The sequence below is a fragment of the Podarcis tiliguerta genome (genome assembly GCF_965153285.1).
Source record: "Podarcis tiliguerta genome assembly, chromosome: 1".
Lineage (NCBI taxonomy): Eukaryota > Metazoa > Chordata > Lepidosauria > Squamata > Lacertidae > Podarcis > Podarcis tiliguerta.
The window spans coordinates 102,205,343-102,229,937 of NC_139534.1; positions in this window are offsets into that span (position 1 = coordinate 102,205,343).

The following is a 24,595-nucleotide window of genomic DNA, read 5'->3' on the forward strand; positions in this document are numbered from 1 at the left end:
ATGTAAGTAATGGGCCCCATCTGCTAGCCTGCTCCCTAAAATATCACTGGTTTGCTCATTTCTATATATAGGGTGCCTACAGTCTGCATGGACTGGTTGCATGGCAACATGCAAATGGCTTTAAATACCTAGTAGGTCCATAAATTGCCATATAGCATATATTCAACACGAAAAACAGCGACAATTTATTGTTGACAACGGACAGCTGGACATAGAAAGGGCCCCATTACCTTCAATAGCTGAGGGCCTCAACAAACCGAAATCCGGCCCTGCATGGAAGGCTGCATTCTAGTTAGCCCCTTAGAACGGTGAGAATTAATACTGTAAGACACACACTGTCTCAGTTCTGCTTACAAACACTTTTGGAAGGCAACACAGGATCATTTGTGATAAATTCTATCCTTAGGTTCTATCACCTTTCCTACTCATGGGCAATGTAGAGTGTTGCATCTGGAAATTCGATACCACTACACTTCCCTCTGTTACTGACAATGCCCTTTTAAAATTGCGATAGTTGATGCTTCTGTGTAGCCACAGTGGCGGAGCTTTCTGCTCCAGCACCGGGGGGTGGAGAGCAGGCGGGGGGCGAAGCTTGCACGTGTCCCGGGGGGGTGTCATGCCACCCACAGGGGCGTGATGTGTGTCCTGGGGGCGTGGCACGCCGCCTGCTCCTCTTCCTCTGCCACTGTGTAGCCAGGTCCAGGATCAACAGGTTCAATTCTTGGCATCTCCAAGAAGAACCGGGAGAGACCCCTACCTGAGCAGCTGCCAGTCAGCTTAAACAATATTGTCCTAGATGGACCAGTGGCATAAGGTAGCTTGCTTTCCTTGTTCCTGTGAGTTCCTGGTACCTTTCAACAGCAGCCGGGGCTCTCTAGCACTGAGGTACTGGGCTGCCAACCCTTCAAGTGCACTTCTGCAGGGAATTTATCCCTTACTCTCTAGATCTCCTTGCATATTAATATTAAGCAGGTGCCTTCACTTTGACACCTGCCAAAACCATTTTTTGTTTCAGCAAACCAGCCTAGATATGTAATTTTATTGCATATATTTGCTGCAAAACTGTTCATTTTTATCTATATTTTGAAGAATTTCATTATGGCTACTTGGTGTTGGGTTTTTGTGTGTGTTTTTTTAAGGTTTAACAGAATCTTTATTTTATCCCCTCCCTTCCATTTTTATTTATTTTAATGTAGACAATACACATGAAAGTAGAATGCAACCAAACAAATAACAAAGAACCAAATAATTTAGGTATTTCATTAGGAACACTTATGAGAAGAGTGCGTCAGTTCCAAGAGCATGAAATCACCTACTATTTTTCATATTTGCAAGGATACCAAAGAAAAAAAGATAACATGCCTTGCAGGTAAGTACAGATAAAAGGAAAAGGGGATTGACAAGGAGCAAATTATACAATGGAAGTGTTATGAATTCCAAAGTCTTACATACTGGGAGGCGGGGATAGTGGGTTGTTGTTTTTTTTAAAAAAAATATCACTATTTTCTTATGAATATTTTATATTGTTTTATGCAACTTAGCGGTTTTTCTGATTAAGTGGCATATTAATCTTGTTAAATAAATAAAACAATCTCCTCTGCTCACCCTGTTCTTGTACAGTGAAATTTCTTCTCACGTGTCAGAGCTGCCTCCTTCTTATGTTCAGGGGGTCTTGGGCAAACCAACCTCTGGTAAGCCCTGTCCTCTACCAGTCGCCCTTGCTGGTAGCACTCCAAGTGGCTCTAAGCCAACCTTTTAATTCCTTAGAATCCATGGGCAGCCACATGGTCCAAAGGCTGGCTAGAAGCAACCACATGGTCCTGCTTACAGGGCCAGACCACAAAAGTAACTACGTACGTTGGCTTCAAAGCAGGCATCAGCAGTGCTCCCTGCCAGCTTCCCAAGAACATCAGCCAGCTCTGCTTACTCCAGAGCAACCTGTCTGGTGTTAATGGTACTACAGTGGAGAAAACAAATTCCAGTCAGAATGTGCAAGGTCGTCCTACCTGGCAATTTGTGTTACGTTCATTGCCAATTTGGTAGAGAAAGAGACCACACTGTTTCCTTTTTTTCCCCTTTACAACAAGTCCTACTAGATAGTTCAGTTTTCTCAGATGAATATGGAAGTGCTTTCCATAGCTGACAGATTTTTCCTGAAGACCAATTCAGATAACTTTTTATTCATAGACACACATGAGTTAAGTGGTCCCACCCTGCTGCTCTGTATGTGCAGTTAAGCAGTCAACTGATTGCTATACACACACATTTACCATACACTTAAATGTCTCTTAAGTGTGTCACAGCCCTCCGTCACCTCTGATGAAATGGGATTTGTAAAGAAGCAACATGGGCAAGCCCGTTGACCTGTGTGTGTGTGTGTGTGTGTGTGTGTGTGTGTCAGAGTAACTGCAAAGTTGAAGGCTGAGGCTAACATATGTTCAAGTTCAAATATTCTGACTTGATGGCAGATTAGAAATTAGAAAAAGTTGAGGAAGTTACAGAAGTTGTAGCGGTGTAATTTATTAGTTAACCAAAAAGGTTTTATAGGTTATTATATCAATAGGGCAAAGATACCATTTATAATTAAAAATTAGTTTATGGATGAAAATAGATTTAAGCAACAGGGTTACTTCGTTGGCATATCAATCATGATTTATTTTGAGTGCAAATCTATCAATGTTTCTTTCTTTCATTCATTTATTAAATGTGTATTCCACTCTTCCCGCCAAAGGAGCACAGGGTAGTAAACACATCTGTTATTAAAAAGCAAAGCAAAATAAATAAATAAATAAATAAATAAATAAATAAATAGATAGATAGATAAAACATATTTAAAAATTGTTTAAAACATCTAAAACCAATAAAACACAATAAACATCTAAAAAAATAAAAATAAAGTTCAAATATAACCAAATCAGGTCTCTGGAAAGGCCTGCTGAAACAGAAATGATTTCAGTTCAATCTCAATAGGCTGGGAATTCCAATCTATAGGTGCTGCCACACGAAAGGAATGACTCCTCACAACAAACATGTATCCATAAACCTATTTATTTATATAGTTTATATTCCCTTTAGATGCTGTGCAATGTAGTTTTTTTAAACAACAACAACAATTTGTACAGCAAATGTTAAGTTGGTCTGGCCAATAAAATAAGAAACCATATATATATATATATATATATATATATATATATATATATATGCAGGTTTTGGTGTCCTCGGGTGTCTTCCCGTGTAAAAGTTGGGGTGTCTAGGCGACGTTTCGACGAGGTCTCACTCGTCATCTTCAGGCTGGTGCTTTCGGCTTCTTGTTACTGGAACAGAGCAGGATCTCAGTGTTTGAGTTCCTATAAATACTGTTGAGGAGGTGTGGTGTATAGCCTCCAATGTTCTGGGCAGAGAGGAGGTTCCCAGGCTAGTGTGCCTTTTCTTCTTTTGTTCCTTAATTACTTGAGGGATATCTTGAGTGATTTCTTGAGTGATTTCCTGAATCCCACTTAGGTCTGCCCAGCCACGTACATTGGACAAACAAACAGACGAATAAATGCACGGATCGCAGAACACAAGAATGCCGTCAAAAAAGAAGAAAAAACTTCCTCTCTTTTCCAACACATGAAAGAAACAGGACACGAAATTAATTTTGCAGATTCCAAATTGCTCTTTAACATGGAACATCACCACAAGAGAATAATCATGGAAGCCATCGAGATAGAGAAACACCCTCACAACATGAACAAGCGTGACGACACATCCCGCTTGCCAGACATCTGGAAATTAGCCCTCCCCACAAAATCTGACACCAGATCCAGAGGCACACAGAACGCCATCACCAATCAACCACACCAGACCCAAACCCAGACCCTCTCCACAGATAAATTACAGACACCATCCAGTAGCCAAACCAGGGTGGCACCTCCGGATGCTGCACCCCCCTGCAATCCCTACACAGATCTGGCTGGCACAGGCCACAAAACCACAGCTCGCCCCTATACACGAAGCCAAGCCAGAGCACAACCAAATGCAGTACAGCCATCTTCTCAGAAAAACTCTTCACAAAGTTCAAGAGTTCAAGACACGAAGGCTTTAGCAACTAATCCACACCTAATGACCCACCTAAGTGGGATTCAGGAAATCACTCAAGAAATCACTCAAGATATCCCTCAAGTAATTAAGGAACAAAAGAAGAAAAGGCACACTAGCCTGGGAACCTCCTCTCTGCCCAGAACATTGGAGGCTATACACCACACCTCCTCAACAGTATTTATAGGAACTCAAACACTGAGATCCTGCTCTGTTCCAGTAACAAGAAGCCGAAAGCACCAGCCTGAAGATGACGAGTGAGACCTCGTCGAAACGTCGCCTAGACACCCCAACTTTTACACGGGAAGACACCCGAGGACACCAAAACCTGCATTCCTGTACCCGTGAAAATCTACGAAAGCAAATATATATATATATATATAGTACATAGTTCCAGGAGGTGTGTTGTGAAGCTTTAATGGACTCCAGCATTATATTGGATGGATAGATGGAATGAACACACACACACATATCTATACACAGAAAACAACAGTGCTAAACTTAGAACACATCACTGTGCAAGGAAACATTGAGGCCTAGTCTCATAATCTGTCAACTGCTGAGTGTACGTTGGTGATTTATTTTTAAATAGAATAATGTGCATTTCTACACTGTAAGAATCAGTTCTACTAAAATATATAGTAGAGTTCTGAATCAAAATAATTGCCACCACTACCCATTTCCTTTTCCAGCACTGAAATGCATCTCTCCTGTGTTTGTTTGTTTTTTAAGTAACACATTTAATGCCCTGCCCATCAAGGCTGCCATCTTAGTTGGTATATGTGTTGTTGTTGTTTAGTCGTTTAGTCATGTCCGACTCTTTGTGACCCCATGGACCAGAGCACGCCAGGCACTTCTGTCTTCCACTGCCTTCCGCAGTTTGGTCAAATTCATGCTGGTAGCGGTATATGTGTATGTAGACCAGAAATCATCTTATTGCCTTTGAATTAGAATATGTAGGACTATCCCACAAAAGGATAATATTCCATACAAGGATGTAATCCAGCAAAAGCTGAAATATGTTTTGGCCAATCATCTCAGAAAGTCTTAAGGCTGCTCTCATTAGGCTGATTGTCGTGCATATGTACTCTGTGTTTATTTTGAACTGGCCACTGTGTGGGTAAAACGTAGGAACGGAAAGAAGCCTTGAGATGTGTGCATTTTAAAACAAATGTTTAAGGATACCTTCTTTACTTATATACTCAAAGAAATACAAAAAAAATAGATGGAGTGGTCATTGCAGTTGAACAGTGAAGAACAAACTTAAAAGACAAGAGAGTTTAAGATGGATTGTTGTTACTTCAGTCTTACTGCTTGTTGCTGATGTAAACCAACTTTATGAAGAAGTTGATGTAATGATCCCTCCCCTACCCCCCAAACTGGCTTAACTAAAAGACTTTAAATGGATTTGAATAATATAAAGGTTTAATTAAGACTTCTTTTCTTTTTGTAGCAATAGTTAAATAAGTATATTGCAAAATTCAGTAATGAGGAAGAAAGAACAGCTCTGGAAAAAATGAGCTTTGGACAAATACTTTATTAACTGGACAAATACAAATATCAAAAGTATTTTTAATTTACTTGGATTTTTGTTAACTGCCTTCAGGTTTTGCTAGTAAGAATACTTGCTCAGTTAACTCAAGATAGAACTTTACTGTAAGGAACTGCACACATTTTTTTTCTTTTTGTTTTAGGTAAAAAAATATGGCTGAAGACTACATCTTTATAAAATTCTTTAGATAAATATACAAACTTAAATTCAAATCCAAAAGCGTGCATTTCTTGGAGTGGCGGCAATTCTTAAGGTAATCCATAATTCATGAAAAATGGCTAATTCTCTATATTCTTTATGGCAGCAGGACATTCAAAGCTTTAAAGATCAATTTAAATTCAATTTTTAAAGTCCAAACACACTTTCAATACAATTCATGCAGAGGGAACACCATATAATTTTATATAAAATAAAGTAAAGTTTCTGATGCATACCTTCAAACATGCTGGAAACTCTTTTTCATCTGTTGTAGCGGTCTCATTGTCTCTCTCTGAGGCACACAGAATGCTTTAGTAATTTGCACCGGCCGAGTCTATGCAGAGATCTGAAGTGGGAAAACTATTTGCATATCTTAGAACCCTAAGAGCTTAGAGCTACTTTACTTTATACCTTTTCCCTCTGCTAGAAGAACAAGGGATATCTTTTAATTGGGACCCAGATTCAAAGTGGGGTGCAATTCCTACAATTCCCCCCAAACTTACCCATTCCACCCCCCACAAAAAAAACAAGCATATTTCCCCCCTATAATCTTCTTGGAAAAACCAGCCTAAGTTGGAAAAAAACAAGACATTTCTAACTGTATATAAAAGGTGAGCTCAAATTCTAAACTATTACAAATTTTCCAGGGGTTTTAAAAGGAAATGTTTGTCCACCCAAAAGCGTATTTGGTCTGAATCTGCTCTCCAATTAAAAGAATGTACAAGTTTTTGAAAGCTAGGAAATGCAGGCTGCAGATGGAACCGCAACCCTTTGTCTACTAATTTGTCGAAGTCTGAGAGGGAGCAGCAACATTTATACCAGTACAAGATATCATTTGACCATGGAATTAAACCTCAATGGTTAGTTAGTGATCTCTCTCTTCTCAGACCACGGCCTACAGTTACTTTTGGAGAAGTGGGAGAGCTAATTACTCTACTGTCTAGTAAAGAGGCACCTGGGAAGACAGCATCTCAGCATCTGCCCCCTGTGAAGTGTTCAAACATAATTTGACTGGTACTTGTGCAACAGCAAAACTATTTGATTGAATAAACCCCTCTGGGATTACACCACAAGGCTGAGGCTCAGCTACTGTAAATCCCAATCCACAAAAAAAGGGAACAGAGTTTTGCCTTCAAATTATATATCAATCAGCTTAACCAATATCTTGGCTAAACTCCAAGTTATGTTCTGTCTAAACTGGAGGAGTGAGAGGAATCAGAAAGTGCCTTCTTCCCAAATACAGTGGTACCTCTGGATGCGAACGGGATCCATTCCGGAGCCCTGTTCACATCCAGAAGCGAATGCAACCTGTGTCTGTGCGTCAGTGCGTGCGTGGGTCACAATTCGCCGCTTCTGCACATGCACGTGACATCATTTTGACCATCTGTGCATGTGCGAGCGGCGAAACCCGGAAGTAACGTGTTTCGTTACTTCCGGGTCGCCGCAGCGCGCAACCCGGAAATACTTATCCCGAAGCTACTTCAACCCAAAGTATGACTGTACAGGATTTTCCACCATGAGACTTTGGGGTGGCAAGTTCAAGGTGAAATATTTTGCATGTTTTCTTGTAATTAGGGCCCACTGAGTTGAATTACATTTACTCCAGGTATGTGTTTATGCAGACCCTCCAGGTGTCCCTATTTTCCAGGGACAGAAAGCTGTCCAGTTTCTGATTTGATTCCAGGATGTCCTGCTTAGGGCGACACTATTTTCATAAGAGAAATGATTAAGCGTAAAGAGTTATGCGATCCCTGAGCCAAGGAGATAAGTAACTATACAACCTTTAGAAGACATCTGAAGGCAGCCCTGTATACGGAAATTGGTAAAAAAGAGGGTTGTATTCAACATAGCACTAAGTAAGCAGTTACTTCTGGGCAAGCATTTCTGATTACACCATTGAACTTCCACCCCCACCCTCTCAACAATGTGCCCCTTAAATCTTTTCTAAGGGTTCCCCCAACTCCCCAGAGCAGATCTGAGCTGTGGGGCGTGTGCAGGAGATGGAGAAGGGGAAATTGCACTGTGCTAACCGTAATACTTGTGCTGGTGGGGCAGATTAGTAGCAAACCACCCAATTTCTTTTGGCAAATGAAAATAAATAGAAATGTAATAATCATTGCCTTAGCTGCTGTGAAGCAACAGCAACATTTCCTCCGCTGACATGTGGTAGATTGTAATTTAGACATTAGCTGTTTAATCGAAGCAAATATCACTCTCAGATGGGGTGCTGTGCAAATCATACTTGCGTTAATCCTCCTTTCTGTTTTATCCGGCCATTGGCATACAATTTTCTGACTGCTGAACCCAAGTATTGTTGCTTCTGAGTTTTTGAACAACTTTCCCAACCATTTACAGCTTATTTTACACAAGTACTGTAGTGCAGTTTATTTATCGGTAAAGATGGCAGAATGATTTTATATACTTCTGGGTGTTTTGTGTTCTGAAGGATTCCAAAGCACATTTTACCATTTAGGGCTCATCCAGACTTCCTTTGGTGCTGTTGTGAACTTTAAAGCACTTAATCCAAGCATGTTTTTTTTTTTTTTTTGCCCCAGTTCTTCAGTCTTATTTACAGTGTCTGTTTTACAATTTCTAAGTAGGACTGTATCAATGAAACTGCATCGGTTAGAAACCCAAACTATTTCTAAATGTTAATAGCTATACCTCCATACAGATACTTTTCAGTATTTATTTAGTATGGTGCCTTCCTGTGCCTTATTAAATGTTCCCCCAGATTTCATGGCCCTGCATACATAACCTAGTAAACTTTATGCATCACTTTTATTTACGGGGACTTCCGAAACGTTGTGTGTCCAAGCATGACAATCTTTTGTATCCAATTTCCCATAGTGTGTTGATTCAAGAACTGTTCAGGCTGAAGAGGAGCAAGCCTTCTTTCTCAGGTGGAGAAATAGATTTGAATAACCTGCTAGGGGAATTGAATTTGGGCATGAAAAAGCACTAATTTATGTCCAGCTGCTAATTTTCCTTAGTAATACACTCTGTGCTTAATTGTCGTGATGCGGGGGGAGGGGGAAAATCCTTTTTTGTGTGGAGGACTGGTATCTTCAGCAATTGTCAACTTTCTCAAATGGATTTTGCTGTTGATAAGAAAAAGGATAATGATTTGCAATTGTTCATTGTGAATATATTAGGTTTACACAGACAAAACATGCATGAAGTGCAATTACTGCTAGTGCTGCCATATTAGTATGAACGTTAATAGCATGTTTGTTTTTGAAATGGGTTATGCATTCTGATAAATGTCTGCTTTAATCTTGTCATCTGTGCATCACTTGTCTAAGTACTCTCATTTAAGATGCCATATCTCTTCTGGTAGCAATAAAGGGGTAAAGCAACATTAATATTAAATAATTAGAAAAACAAAAGGGGAATGATTAAACATATTTACATAATTGAAATAACACTGAGTCGCAGTGGGAAATCGGGACAATGTTGTCTCCATTCAAAGTAATTCATAATTCAGATTTTTAATTATGGCATATTCATTCATTTAAAGATGATTCTGGATGAGAGGGCCACTAATGAAATACAATCATTAGCATCTAAACAAAGTAATTTAGAAAGTCTCCTTTAGGGGAAAAGATTTTCTAGAACATCATCAATCACACAAGATATGCAAAAACAAGCAATTAAGCCACACACAAGAACTACAACAACCTTATATATCAGTAATGTACACATGAAAACATAACTGATTACAATGACTAGACTAGGATAGTGTGGTTAATTTGTATTTTACATCGCAGTACCATGGGAGACTCCACCAGAGAGGGCCAGGCACATCCTTAGCCAAGTGAATTCTGTGTCAATGACATGGACTTTTTATTATTATTATTATGTTTATTGTCCAAAGCCTGGATGGAGGAGGAAGCTGAAGTCACTGTGAAGAGCATGTGCTGTCCACTCCTCTCCCCATGCCCCATGCGTAGCGTGTTTGATTTGGCTAAATGGCAAATGTGGGATTAGCAAGATATTTGATAGGAGAAGCAGGTGCTGCATTCGTTTCTCATTAGTTACTCAAATCCTGCTTTGGGCTTCGACAGACAAAGTCCCTCCAGATACACAATTGCAGTTCATTAAACATGCAGCAGCCGTAAACGGGGAGCCTAATTCCACATGACTTTTAATGCCGGTGTACAGTGTCTTGTTAAATGGATACATAATAGGGCTGGTTATCGAACACCCTCCTCTTCTGGGCTATATTATAATCTTGTTGAGGGCCTGCATCACTTTTGTTGGCCAATTTTTTTTTTTAATTTATTTATTTATTTATTTATTTTTAAAAAAGAGGTTGTACTTTACCGTTTTGAGTGAGGGTACCTATGCTTGGCACCCTCTGATGCAGCAGTCAGAGTTGCCTTTAATAACTACCAGTCTCAGGAGCCAAAATATGTTCTATTGGGTACTTAAAGGACAAAAATACTGGTTAATTTTCAACAGTGCTCCTTCATTTGACTTTACAATTTACAGCAGTGAACATTAATGTGAGAATAGCTTGGTCGAGGAGGAATTTAAAATTAGAGCACCTCTTCTCATTAGCCCCAGCAGCCTGACCCAGGGTGAACTGAAAAGTAATTTGCTGCCAGATCCTCATTTTGCTGCTGTTATCACTCCTTGTAAATGAAGCGCAGCAATTTATTGTAGCACCTTGAGGAGTCAAGAACATAATGTGTAAAACACATACCAAAAAAAAAAACATTAAAAAATCTCCCTTCACATTCATTAACACCCAGTGCATAGAGGCTGTTCACTTTCCCCTCTAATGAAGAAGGGGGTAAAATCTTAAATCTAAAGCTTTCTGTCATGTGAAGAAGCCCTCTTCAGGCCATTAGATGCTGAGTTGGACTGAAGAAAGGTCATTGACAAAAAAACAAAACAGGAAAAGAGACCCAGAGAATGGGCGATGCGAGAAGAATGGAAAGATAGATCAAAGAAGAGACTTTAGCAGCTCCAAAAATAGAAATTGCATCTTCAGCATCAATGGCCAACCCTTTTTGTCTCTTTGTGTGCATTTTCTGCTGCCGTCCAAGAAAATAATATATAGCTTTTGATTTAGCGGGGGAAGGGGGGTAGCTTTAATATCCTGATTTTTCACCCTATATCTGGCCTCATGAAAAATATCATTATGGACTTATTTTTAAATAATACTGCCTGCTGTTCTGTAAACGTGTCTTTAGATATAACGAGGAAGTAACACAATGTATGAGATATTAACATGATTATCCGAATGTCAATTGTTCCCACTAGAAAACTTTGCTTCTGTGATGTACGGTTGACATGATAGCCTTCTGTTCACACCATATCCCATAATGGGAAGAAGCTGCAATAAACAAATTAAATAGATGCCACTGGTAAATAGCAGGAGAAAATAGCAAGGGGAGGTGCTACTCCTACTAGGCTGAATACTAGTAAATAATTCCTTGTGTGCTAAAAAAAAAAGTGTGGATTTTTCAGCAAAGGCTTTTGCTGAAAATCTGCAAGCTGCAATCTGTTATGGATATATATCTTTGGACTGCCTGCATTAAGAGGGGTGGGTCAGTGGGGTTGGGCTAGGTGGTCTACCAGAGCCCTTGCAGCTTTATGGCCCCATGATTCTAATGCAAATTGGGCAAATTTGCACACATCTGCCTATCTTGGATAATTTATCCTGCTTCTGCTAGTCATAAGGTTTGCGCTGGCATTGCATTATGTAGCTCATACTTTGCCTTCTGCGATTTCATCAGGCATTGCCTAAAGACCTTCAAGCCTCTACTTTTAAAAAAGAAAAGAAGACAGCTGGTATTATCAGGATGCTGAATTCTGCACCCGAAACTATCTCTGTGTTGCATGCAGTTAACCCCTTGGGACATGCTTCTCACGGTGCATGCAAATAGACAGTCCTTCTGTTGTTCTACATCTGAATTAACCATGGGTTGCCAGATGTTATTAGACTAGAAGCTCCTTCATCCTCAGCCAGCAGGGCTAATGTTAAGGGATGATAGGGGTTGTGGTCCAACAATATTTGGGGACCCAGTTTTGGAAAAGCTGTTCTAAATGCTAGCCATGTTTGGGAGAATTTTGTTTTTCTCTTCCCAGCTTGGATAACATGTGATATATATGTGAAAAATTAGAATGCAACTGCATCCCATTTAAGATTTCTGGGTCATCCCTCTGAATAATGTAGGGCCTCCTTGCTCATGTAGTGAGTGACCACCTTTTGCGACTAATGTCTTCCCACTTAGCTAACAGCAGGAGCCTATTATGCTATGACAATATTCTGTTCTGCTGAATTCTTCTAGCTGAAGAGGTAATCATCATTTACATAAAACAGAAAACAGAATTAATTGTTATAGAAATGATATACTGAAGGGAAAACCATACAAGGAGCTTAATATAACAACCTGCTTTATCCGATAACAGTTTTTTCTGCTTTAAATAATGTGTCCCAGAAGACACCCTGTGACAAAATGTGATTTGCTATTTCCTGATATCTTCCCGATGATCTGGATAGATATTCTGAACTGGAGTTCAGCACCTATTTACCTTAAAGACTTTTCAGGCGGAAACAGTGTTGTCTTTGCCTTTATTTTTGCTTTAAATTGAGAAACTGTGATTTCACGTAAAAGTGCTCTTCAGCCTAGATGATGAATGTCAGTATCTAAATTAACAAACATAACTGTAAAACTCTAAAGGCAGAGGTCACACTGTGAGAGTTCAAGACACACAGAGAGATTAATGCTTGTGCGTTCTTCTTTCACCGAACTCTGCTGTTTGCATTCTTCCAAACTTCAAAACGCAGAAAGTTAAGAGCCCAATCCGCTCTAAGGTAAGTACTCTAGGTCGTAGTTTCAGTCAGTTTCAGGGGAGAGAGTGAAGCAGGTGCTTAAAAAGTTTCCCATTTAAATCAATTTAAAAGTGCTCAACTTTGGCTGGATCATGCACCACACTTTCAAAATAATGCTTTGAGACTGCGGTGGCTTGCACCAATCACCTGCAAGTGTTAAAAGCAAGGGGCCAGACTAAATCTGAAACCGCAGTTGCCTGTAACTAGCCTGACAGGTGTTCCTAGCTTTCAGGGCATCCTCAGGCATGGATGGTTTGCAGCAAAGAAACTGAAGGAAGGGATGAAATATTTTGGCAAAATTATAATGGTCACATCATGGGGTCCAGAGGGCATCCATCCAAGAGTAGCACCAATTTTTTAAAAAGCGGATTGGGATGGGGGGGGGTGAGATTACAGGCTGGTTGATTTAACATCTATTCCCAGAAAACTGGTGGAAAGCCATATTTAAGATAATTTGAGCATTGGGCAAGTAAGAGACAACATGATAGAAACATATACAGTAAGAAAAGACTTTTTATGTATGTGACAACTGCTGCATGGAGGTTACTAGCCCAGAGATGGAAAGAAGACAAAATCCCTAGTACCAGACAGGAATGGCCAAGCTGTTGGAATAGGCCGAAATGGCAAAACTGACTGGGAAGCTCAGGAACCAAGAAAACAAAAACTTCAAGAAAGACTGGGGGGGAAATTATAATTTATTTAGGAGACCACTGTAAGCAGATGAAAACATTAACAGGATTTTAATAACATTTGTAATGTAACAAATAACATGGATAATATGGAGATATATAAAATATGGTTTCTGAAATAATATGCAGCTGAAAAGGTTGACAATAGAATCCATGGATGGGATGGAGGGAAGTCTGGAGATTCAGAGAAATTTCAAAATATGGATATGTATTTTGTATTGTTACAACTTGGCACTTGTAAAATCAAATAAAAATTATTTCAAAAGAAAAAAGAAACATATAAATTGTGCAAGGCATGGAGAAAGTTGTTGTTGTTGTTTAGTGGTGTCTGACTCTTCATGGCCCCATGGACTAGAGCACGCCAGGCACTCCTGTCTTCCACTGCCACCCGCAGTTTGGTCAAACTCATGCTGGTAGCTTTGAGAACACTGTCCAACCATCTCGTCCTCTGTCGTCCCCTTCTCCTTGTGCCCTCCATCTTTCCCAGCATCAGGGTCTTTTCCAGGGAGTCTTCTGTTCTCATGAGGTGGCCAAAGTATTGGAGCTTCAGAATCTGTCCTTGCAGTGATCACTCAGGGCTGATTTCCTTAAGAATGGATAGGATTGATTTTCCTATTTTCATCAGATAAATGTTGGAGGGTATGGAACAGTCACCTTGAGCTATGGATTTCACTTCCACAGGAGGCAGTGAGGGTCACCAACTTAGATGGATTGAAAGGAGAGGTGACAGCTATTGCCTGCCTTCACGGTTGGGGCAGTGTGCTTCTGACTACCAGCTGCTGGAAACCACAGCAGAGGAGAGTGGTGTTGCTCTCAGGTCTTGCTTACGGGCTTCCCATGGGCATTTGGTTCACCACTATGATACCAGAATGCTGCACTAGATGACCCATTGGCCTGATCCAGCAGGCTCTTCTTATGAGCTTCAGATGTGTGCTGTAAATCAAGTCAAGTTACCTTTATTGGCATCACATAGGAACATTCCGAATACATAAATAGGTCAGTGCGATCTCGTCGCCATTTCAACAGTACAGTCATTTGCCAAAGGGAAGAAGAGGCAAACAATTTGTTTCATCTCTGTGGGTCTCCAGCAAGGGCAGGATCCTGTAGCGTACTTCGGCGACAAAAAAATCAAATAGAGGAACTTAGCTACTGTCTTGGTGAGCTCCTGGTCTCTCCCCTGTAATAAGAAGCGCATCTTTTCCTTAAATCTTATTTGGACCCAAGCTAAGACTCAAAGTGGTTATGTTTCCCTTTGTCTTTTCTACTCCTCTCTGCTCCTACCATTTCTGCCATGAAGTGGAAGAAGTAGGTCAAAATAGCTCATGGAAGGCTTTGTGGAGACAACAATATACAGGAAATCCTTGTAAGTCTGTAAGGCTGATTTTGCACATCAAAAAGGCTTGGAAAGAAGACTCATAATAATGAGCTTGGTTCCATCCTACCTAAAATTCTGTGATTAAAAAACACGTCAGGCAATAGTAGCATGAAAAAGTGCTATAAAAAATTGAAAATATTTTAAGTACTATATGCATCACCGCTTTAACCAAGTACAATAATTGTTCCTTTCCCCTTCCCTCAAAAGACATTGTGTGGCAGCTGTCGATAGCACAAAGAAAGTACTCCGAAGAAATGAGAGGGGGAAGGAAAAGTAAGATAAAGAAAACCAAAAATATAGGAATTCAACAAAAAACAAAACAAGGCTTTCTGCTATCCTGAGAAAGAAACCGAACGCTTAGAGGAACTGATTCTATCCCATATTCTGAGTGTTATTTTGTAATGGAAGAAGGGCCAATCAGTTGAGTACTCTTTTATAGCAGGGCTGTAGTTCAGATACAGATACATCTGCCTTGAATGTAGAAGGTTCAATCCCCAGCATCTCTAGATATGTCCTATCTGAAACCTTGGAGCAGCAGCTGCTAGCCAGTGGGGTTAGCCTGAGTCTGATGGATCAATGCAATGATTCAGAATAAGGCAGCTCATCTTATTGGATCATTTGCAACAATGCACTGCTTTGTCACAAGCTACAGGACAGCATAATTGCTCCTGTTTAACAAAATGAATTTAGGAATATAATGGGATGCTATAGAATCATGGAATCATAGAATTATAGAGCTGGAAGGGGCCCCAAGGGTCAACTAGTCCAACCCCCTGCAATGCAAGAATCTCAACTAGATCATACATGGCCATCTAGCCTATGTTTAAACATTCAGTGAAGGGGATCCCACCACATTCCAAGGTAGTCTGTTCTACTGTTGAACAACTCTAACTGTCAGATAGTTATTCCTGATGTTCAGTCAGAATCTCCTTTCTTGTAACTTATAGCCATTGGTTTGAGTCCTACCCTCTGGAGCAGAAGAAAACAAACTTGATTCATCTTCCATGTGGCAGCCCTTTAGATATTTGAAGATGGCTATCATATCTCCTCTCAGACTTCTCTTTTCCAGACTAAACTGTGATGGCCCGGGACTCGGGCTCGGACTTGGAACTGGAGGAGTCTCGGTCCACACTGGATCCTCTGCCTCAGGCAGCATCTGAACCGAGTCTGGGGCCTGATTCTGAAGAGCCCCAGTCTGCACAGGTTCCCCTGCAACAAGCACCAGCTGAGCCAAGTCAGGGGCCTGAGTCTGCCCTGGCTCCAGATGCAGGGATTACCTTGTTGCCCTCTGCTGGGCAATCACATGCAGCTGCTCCACTACCAGTTGGGTCAGGAGAGGCTGAGGCGGCCTCTGGGTCTAGTAACCCACCAACATCTCCCGAGCTGCAGAGACTCAGGTCTGAGAGAAGGAGAGACCTGAGTACTCGCAGGTGGAGTGCTCGCCTTCGGGCGAGACAGGGAGGTGAGTCACCGGGGGATCAGGACTGGCCGTTACCCCGACAGGGATAAAAGGCTGCCGGACCCCACCCCCGGTTGCGGGAGCAACATTGCTGCTTGCTGGAACCTGCCTGTTACCCTGTACCTGACCTAGCCTGGTTTCCTGCCTTGGCCCTGTTGGACTGACTCCTCGTGGAATCCTTGGATTCGGGACCGGACCTGGACCGCATTGCTCGGGTTAACCCCCGGGCCCAGCACATAAACATACCCAGTTTCCTCAACCGTTCCTCATATAAGGCTTGGTTTCCACACCCTTTAACATATTGGTCGTGCTCCTCTGCACATGTTCCAGCTTGTCAAAATCCTCCTTAGATTGTGGTGCCCAGAAATGGACACAGAATTCCAGGTGTGGTCTGACCACAGAATAGAGTGGTACCATTACTTCCCTTTATCTGGACACTAGACTTCTGTTGATGCAGCCTAGAATAGCAATAGCGGCTCTTTCTGAAGCAAGGTTTCAAACACTGGGATATCCAGGTTCTAATCTGTCCACAGATCATCTCTATGGAGGGTCTCCACTTCAAGAACAGCAGCTGACCATGGCAGCAGTCAGAAACAGCTGCATGACAGGATGGGCGGAGCTTTATTTATATTATGCACATGTAGAATAGATACAGAGCTATGTGTACCATCTCTGACATCCCTTTTTCAGGCTTCTTTCTTTTTCGTGCTTTCCTTTCTTATTAAAACAATAAAGTGCCTCGCATTTTCTATTAGGGAGAAAACTCTGTTGAAAGTTTTTGTGTTGTCAGGCTATATAGCACCTGCACATCTGTAGGGAAGCGGAAACTAGATTGTGGCAGCCAATCAGCATGAGCCCCATGGAAACAGTCCAACAATTGCCTCCGGTAATTCCCAGACTATTTTTTGACACTAAAATCCTGACAGCTTGCTCTTGTGATAAAGATGTTAACAAGAGAAGAAAATGGCACTAATTTAATCTATTCTTACAGGTCAGGCTGAAATGAGATGGGGATGACACAAAATTATAATAATAAATACAGGCGTAATTTCACAATTCTTCATAAATGCTGTTCCCCCGTCTTTTCACATGCAAATGTACTACCCTTTGCTGCATGGCTGTGATTTGTGAGGTGCTATCTTGCCCTCCACTTGGGAATTGTATTCTACTTGATCCCATAATTATTCTTATGCTACTAAAACAAACCCTTACAGATTACTAGTATGGTGCAGTTCTAGAGGCTTTGCAAATCCTCCCCTTTATGCTTTTGAGATTCTTTACATTTGTGTGATCTTTTTTTAAAAAATCACTTTAAAGTTACCCATCCAGCTCTCGCTGGACTATATATATATATATATATATATATATATATATACACACACACACACACACACACACATAAAGATCAATGTGCTGAGAAAGACAGAAAACAAACTCACAAGAACTGGCACTAGCCAGTTACATGGGCTCTAGTGCCAACCACTGAAGATGCCAACCGGGCCCATTCCTAACTTTCAGGGGCTGGTGGGGTATGTACTTGGCAGCAGGAAGCTGCAGCCACTGACAGGCCACTCAGAAAGAGGGGGATCTTTACAGACACTTGCCCTCATAGCTGGGGTGAGAAACCTCAGGCCTGAGGGCTGAATGTGGTCCTCCAAGCCTTCCTTTCTGACCCTCAGGATGCTCCCCATTCAACTACTCCCCAGCCACACTCACACCTAGTGCCAGATTTACGTATAAGCTAAACAAACTATAGCTTAGGGCCCCACTCTCTTGGGGCCCCTCCAAAAAAACCCTGGATGTACATTTCCAAAATATAAGATAAAAAAACAAATAATATAAAACCGACATACAACAACAGTGTATTGTGTTGTGTTGGCTCCTATGAGGTAAGTAATGGGCCCCCGCCTGCTAGCCTGCTCCCTAAAATATCACTGGTTTGCTCATTTCTATATATAGGGTGCCTACATTCTGCATGAACTGGTTGCATGGCAACATGTGCAAATGGCTTTAGATAGCTATTAGGTCCATAAATTACCATATAGCATATATTCAAAAAACAGCGACAATCTGTTGTTGACAAAGGACAGCTGGACATAGAAAGGGCCCCATTACCTTCAGTAGCTTAGGGCCTCATCAAACCTAAATCCGGCTCTGCTCGTGTTAGTGTTTAAAGCCCTAAACAATTTTACCCACCCACCCCAATATCTGAAGGAACACCCCTGTTATGTACTGAAGTCCTCACCCTGGGCCAGCAGGGGGATACTGTAGATAGTTATGCAAATGAAGGATCGAAAAGTGACGTTCAGTGATTGGATAGTTTTAGAAAATGGCAACAGTTACAATTGTTCTGGAGCTCTATATAAACAGGCTGACTGAGCCCCTCAGCTTAGTTCTGTTCTGACATCTGAATAAAGAAGAGCTGTTTGAAGAATCGCTGTGTCGTCTGCTATGTTCGCCCACAACTTAACAACCTCCTTCCTTATAGACCAACACACACACCCAAAATGGTGGAGGTGGACCTTCTGGTGGCCCTGCCACTCCCAGGTTCAGGGTGAACCTTCTTGGTGATGACTTCTCCCCCAAAGAGATGCTTCAGGTACCATCTCTTTACAGCTTTCCAGATATACCTCTTCAATCCTAACATTTGAAAACTGAAGAATTTATTTTGGTGTCCTCCTCGTAATATGCTAGAGTAGGGTTGTTTTCTACTGTTTTAATTGTGATTTTATATGCTGTAACCTGAAACTTTCTGGGACCTTTTCTGGAAATTCCTGGTGGATGGCAAGTAAGAAATACTACTACTAATAATAATAATAATCCAACAGCAGCAAGCAAAAGGTGTTCATCTGCTGGAGGAGGGTGTTATATGGGTATGAGACTAGAAAGGAATATGGCTTGAGGACTGCAATCTCAATTCTCAAGTGACCCTGGTAGTCTCACACACCCCAGAGCTCAAATATTCAAAATGAAAAGTTCATAGGTGACCCACAGGACTGAAGATTACTTACACAGAGTGTTTGTGAAATTCTTAAGAATGGCAGAGTTATTAGAGAAAAAGAAGGGGTATTAAATGAGCCATTTGCTAACTCAAAAGGAGCTGCATTACGAGTAAGCCTAAATGGTAAAGGCTAGTTTCAGTAGCTTCTGCATAAATGCTACAACAAAGGGCCTTTATGTGCCACTAAAATGGGAGGAAATTACTTTTTGATTTGGAACAAGCTAATGCCAAGGTGACATTACTATATGAACAATGTTGACTCTACTGATGGGAAGTAGCTGAACAGCATCTTAGAATATACAGACTTAGTGCAGTCACTGTTCTCTCTTTCAAGCCTGACTGCTATGTTTCTAGTTCTTCCCCATACATATCTGTTTGGTTTCTGTGCATACTGTACTAGTCTGTGCATATACACAATCATTCCTGGGTTTGGTTTGGCAGCCTCGGTTACAGAGAGGAAGAAAAATAATATGCAAATCTGCGCACTGCAAATTGGCATCATTATGAGGTCAGTGTAGATGTTTCTGCTTAAATGCTACTTTGAGTGAGTCATTTCGCTGATGAAAGGATATTTTTTCCATTTTTGAGAACTGATGTCGAAAATTGTCTTTCCAAAACCATTACTGCAGTTGCACTTTTATTTATCTATTTAATGAAATTTACACACCACTTGATTGTAAGAAAACCCCTAAGCCATTTACAAAAATGACTTTAATTCAATGCAAAAATAGCTTTAAGCTGGGAAGTATTTAAAAAAAAACAAAAAACCACACAGATCCAGCCATAGCTTAAGGGTAGAGCCTTCAAATATTATGATAATTATTGATTTATTAATCTGTATACCTCTTAATGTCCAGGTGACTTCTAAGCAGTTTACAAAATGTGAAAAGCAATTGCAAACCATTGTCAAAATGCAGAATGATTAAAAATACACCCCAATTAAAATGCACAATAATGCAATTCTATTAAAACATTAAAAGATAAATGCTCTTGATTAAAACAAATCACTTACAGAATTGTGCCGGGTGTTGATGGGCAGAAAGGAAGAAGTGAAGGTGGAATGGAAAGACCAATCAGTCAGGGTCAGAGGCCAGGGGTCTCTTGCAGTAAGTCCCAGGTCCAGCCCCCAGGTACAGGATCAGGTAGCAGGGTGGGGAGAGACCTGGACTGCTGATGGATTCTGATGTCAAACATTCCCATACTTGTTCCAGCCACTGGTTCTCTACAGGGTGTGTGTTTTAATGGTACTAATCTTCCACTTCTCTAAATGACCACTTAATAAGTCATCATTAAATACCTTTCAAGCTGCCCTTTATGCATTTGAAATTTCATATACAGATCCAAAAATATCTGTTCACCAGTAACATATAGCAAGTAGAGCATTTAAAAGTACAGATGGCCTTATGATAGTAATCCAAATGTGGGTTTCTGTTTCTGTTTCTGTTTGGTTTGGTGTTTGTTTGATTGTTTTGCCTTTAGTAAAAAGAAATACTGTTTTCAGGAAGTCAGAATCACATGGCAGTTACCTTAAAAAAAAAACCCCAAACACTTTAAACAGAGCCTAAACACAGACATACTTTGCCCCACAGATGATAACAGTAGCAAGACAAGCAGGGTTAAGGTACCTGCTCCTTTCTTCAGCTCTTTTCTTCAAGAACTACATAGTCAGAGAGGCAATGGTGATGTGCAGAGAGAGAGCTGAACTTTCTGAGCAACCAGTTTTAAAATAGGGGAAACCTTTGCTATTGAGCAGTCAGAAGGTGTACACAAGCCCTTGAAGAGCAGATCAATAAATAGCTGACATGTCCTTAGAGAGGTGATGTGGCATTATGCAGGGGTATAAGCAACCTCATATAACCAGCATGCTTAAGTCTAACAGGACCGGTGGTCAGGGATAATGGGAATTGTAGTCCAAAACATCTGGAGGGCCGAAAGCTGGGGATGCCTGCCTTACAAGGAAATAGGCAATCAAGCTTATTGTTCCCCCCCACTCCACCTGAGGTGGCTGTGTCTGGGACCCTGAGATGTGTGGGTCACGTGGGCTCCGTGTGGAGACACGTTTTGCCACCTGGCCCCATGGATTTCTCCGTGGGACCGGAAAAGGACACAGGGCGCCTTGCAATAAACGTAAGACATGTGTGGGTTTCAGCATCCAAGGCTCAAACAGATACGAAGCAAGGGATCCATGTATAGATCTTCTGACAGGTTTCCTGTTTAAACCTTATAGCAGCCATGCTAGGCACGTCTCGGCCTACCATTAGGCTTTAATTGGTCCAAAATGCAGCAGCCAGATTTCTGGCTGGGGTTCCATTTAGATCCCAAATAACCCCTGTTTTAAAACAGCCATGCTGGTTGCCAATTCATTTCTGGGCCCAATTCAAGGTGCGCACATTAATGTTTAAAGCCCTAAACAACTTAGGCCCCAAATATCTGAAAGACCACCATCTTCCCTACAGACCCTCTTGAGTACAGTGGTGCCTCGCAAGACGAAATTAATTCGTTCTGCAAGTTTTTTCGTCTTGTGAATTTTTCGTCTTGCGAAGCACGGTTTCCCATAGGAAATGCATTGACGGTTTCCCATAGGAATGCATTGATGGTTTTAAGAAAAAGGCACAAGACGTTTTCATCTTGCGAAGCAAGCCCATAGGGAAATTCGTCTTGTGAAGCAACTCAAAAAACAAAAAACTCTTCTGTCTTGCAAGTTTTTCGTCTTGCGAGGCATTCGTCTTGCGAGGTACCACTGTATTAAGATGGGCAGAGGCAGCCCTCTTGGTAGTTTTTCTACCCTCAGATGCTTGGGGCTGTGGTGAAAGCCTTCTCTGTGGTGGCCCCTAAGCTGCTGAACCCCCTCCCCACAGAGTTGTTTCTGGTGCCTTCGTTGTGCAGCTTTCAGCGAATACTGAAGACACACGTCTTTAGCCTGGCTGTGTTTTTAGGATCCACCTTATTTTTGTGGTTGTAAGTTATTTGAAACTGTTTTCAGTATTATGCTTTAATGTTGTAACCCGCCTTGGGATCTTAGGCTGAAGGATGGGTAATTAATAATAATAATAATAGTCAGAAGAGGGTGTTCATTCAGATGGCAGGTGCTGGGAGAAGGTCAGTGGTGATGACCTTCAGGAAGACAAAGTTACATATGCTCTGTAGCCTATCATGCACCTCCTAAGCTAATCTGTTTCCCGCAGGTATGGTGGTAGTGCTGGACAATGCATATCCTCTCACATCTTGAGTCCTAAAACCAGGATGCACATCTTACCACCCATGGTCCTCTGAAAGTCATGTGACCTGCACAAGATCATAGAACTCAAAAGATGCACTTTTGGGGGCTGTGCTTGCACAGCATCCAAAAACTTGTATTTGGGGGTGCTGCTGCTTTTGGCACAAGATCATGGCACCCAAAATGGCCACTGTGCTCTCATGCAAGAAAATGGGATGCCCCGTTTTTTTCTGAGACACTTGTGGTGTATGACACTGTTGCTAGGGTAGAAGTAAGATTAAACAACCTGTCTGGTTGGCTATTTTTCATGAAATGTGGGTAAGGGGCAGGGAGGATCTTCTTGTCCTTGGAAATTGAGTTCAGAATGTCTTGGGCCAGCCTTGAGCGACAGAAAATAATCAAATTGTTTTTAACTCTTTCCCACATGCTTTTTCCAAAATTTAAATTGACTCCTCTGCCAAACTGGGGGGAGAAAATGAGGAATGATACAATTACCTCTATACCTCCCCTATAGGGCTAATAACAGCCACGATAGGGCACAAATTGGAGAAATTGCTCAAAGGGGGGGCTTAACCATAGATGTCAACTTTCCCCCTTTTTAAAGGGAAATTCCCTTATTCCAAATAGGATTCCTCGCAAGAAAAGGAAAAAGTTGACAGCTATGTTAAGCACCCCCTTTCCCAGCGGCTTATATTCAAAGAACAGCAACACTGGGAGACCCAAGTACAGGTTGCCTGCATTATGTTTGTTTTGTCTCTAAGCGGGTTTGCAAAAAGCTAGATGGGAATATTCTCTTTCAATAAAGTAATCACAAATAGAATGATTCCATATTTACTATTAGGTGATTAGGCTTCCCATTTAATGTCAACAACTCCACTTACCTTTTCTCGTGTAACATTTTGAGCTAATAAATTCCCTCCCAATTCAGCTTTAGCAAAGCATGATGCATTAACCTCACTGTGATACCTAAACAGTCCTACAATTAATCTGCCTCCTTAAGGTTGTTTTGTACCCAGTTCCCCAGATGACTGCTAATATTTAATAGATTTCCACTGAGCATCTGTGTAAAAGGATGTTTATGGACAAGGCCTAATTTATGAACACAAGTACCATTATTCATCATTACTCTCATTATGGTACAAAAGACTTATCTTGACCTTTAAAGTAACACAATTTGTAGATGCATGCAGAAGATTACAAAGAAATACAATCCATTTCTCTAATAATATGACTGCCGAAGTTAATGGCAGCATCAGCCATCTGAGAAATGAAGAATAAGTTAAGTGCAGTTTTTAAATATTTCGATACAAAAGCCTGAAACAAGTAAAATGGGCTTTTATAATTGGAAAGGGTTTAACTTTGAAGGAAGGAGTAGATGTGTGATGTCATTATACAGCTTTTCAGTTTCTTAATTCAAATTTCTCTCTCCTAAATAATACTACCATCTTTTTTCTCTTTTGCTCACTGATCTGATTTTGATTTAACTTATGGCCAGAAAAGTGCTATAAGAAGGATATATTTGCAAAACTGCTTTGCAGTATAATGCAGAGCATTATCATGAAGCTCAAGAGTGGTGTAGTGGGCTTGGAAATGAGACCCGGATCAAGTCCTCTTGAAGCCCAGTGGAGAAGCTCACTGAGTGATCCTGGGCCAGTCACTCTATCTTTCTAACCTACCTTGCAAGGTTGTTGTGAGGATAAAATGGGTGGGTGGGAAGAGAATCTTGCTGCTGTGAACCCTTTGGAAGGAGAACAGAATAAAAATGTACTCTACAATGAAGTGAAGGACATGAGACAGGAGTTGATAATGCAGGTGAGCTGCGCACAGGTGGGCTGCATGCAAGCTGCCGGCCAGCTCTGTGGAGGCTCCTTTTATTGACACAATATGCAAACCCAGGCAGATACATTTTGGGCTGTGACCTTTACACATCTTTCAGTCCCGAGATAGTGGGGTGGTACAAAGTTATTTGGGCACCTGTCCACTGCGTCACTTTCCCCTTGCACAATGTATGACGAAGGAGACAAAGGTCTCAGAGACAAAGGTCACAGACAGGACAGCATAGACTACTGAGATCACATAAGGTTAGACAGAGGGCATGATGTTCAGACAGCTGTGGCTTTATCTGTGTGGGGGAGTGTGCCCCGCACCCCAAGGTCACGCGTGCAGGCAGGCTGAGG